The 1,287-nt window shown below is 50.1% G+C and overlaps 1 protein-coding gene across 1 annotated transcript in view; it reads right to left on the minus strand.

The window, feature by feature from the left end:
- The window catches only part of ARIH2 (ariadne RBR E3 ubiquitin protein ligase 2), an 84,513-nt gene that overhangs the window by 82,625 nt on the left and 601 nt on the right, over positions 1-1,287 (minus strand). The window lies entirely within an intron of this gene.

The raw sequence follows: 1,287 nt of genomic DNA on the forward strand, positions 1-1,287 counted from the left end.
CTCGGCTCACTGCAAGCTCCGCCTCCCGGATTCACGCCATTCTCCTGCCTCAGCCTACCCAGTAGCTGGGACTACTGGCGCCCGCCACTATGCCCGGCTAATTTTTTTGTGTATTTTTAGTAGAGACGGGGTTTCACCGTGTTTACCCGGATGGTAATTTTTGTATATTTAGTAGAGACAGGGTTTTACCATGTTGACCAGGATGGTCTGCATCTCTTGACCCCGTGATCCGCCCTCCTCGGCCTCCCAAAGTGCTGGGATTACAGGCGTGAGCCACCGCTACAACCATCTTTCTTTTTTTTATTTTTAGTAGAAACGGGGTTTCACCATGTTGGCCAGAATGGTCTCCATCTCTTGACCCCGTGATCCGCCCTCCTCGGCCTCCCAAAGTGCTGGGATTACAGGCGTGAGCCACCGCTCCTGGCCTCCTTTGTTTATTTACTTCTTTAATAAACTTGCTTTCACTTTACCAAAAATAAATAAAATAAATCATACTGGGTGGTGGGGTATGGTGGCTCAAGCCTGTAATCCCAGCACTTTAGGAAGCCAAGGTGAGAGGATCACGTGAGCCGAGGAGTTGGAGACCAGCTTGGGAAACATAGATTCCATGGCTACAAAAAAAAAAAAGTTTTGGCCGGGCTTGGTGGCCCACGCCTGTAATCCCAGCACTTTGGGAGGCCGAGGCAGGTGGATCACTTAAGCCTGGGAGTTGGAGACCAGCCTGGGCAACATGGTGAAACCCCATCTCTACAAAAAATACAAGTTAGCTGGATGTGCTTATATACCTACTTAGGAGGCTGAGGTGGGAGGATCACTTAAGACCCAGGAGGTGGAAGCTGCAGTGAGCAAGAGATCGGGCCACTGCACTCGAGCCTGGGGGACACAGCCTGAACCTGTCTTCAAAAAAAAGGGGAAAAAAATGCTGTACTAAGGCACCTATCGACAAGGAAAGGTATTTGGCATATACTCAAGTGATAAGAATAGGATAGGGGCCAGGCATGGTGGCTCACACCTGTAATCCCAACACTTTGGGAGGCGGAGGTGGGCGGATCACCTGAGGTCAGGAGTTGCAGACCAGCCTGACAACATGGCAAAACCCTGTCTCTACCAAAAAATACAAAAATTAGCCGGGCATGGTAGTACATGCCTGTCATTCCAACTACTCGGGAGGCTGGGGCAGGAACAATCACTTGAACCTGGAAGGTGGAGGTTACAGCGAGCCAAGATGGCACCACTGCACTCCAGCCTGGGCAACAGAGTAGTTCCATCTCAAAAAAGAAAAAATAA

This window comes from Colobus angolensis, unplaced genomic scaffold, assembly GCF_000951035.1.
Source record: "Colobus angolensis palliatus isolate OR3802 unplaced genomic scaffold, Cang.pa_1.0 Scaffold18, whole genome shotgun sequence".
Classification (NCBI taxonomy): Eukaryota; Metazoa; Chordata; class Mammalia; order Primates; family Cercopithecidae; genus Colobus; species Colobus angolensis.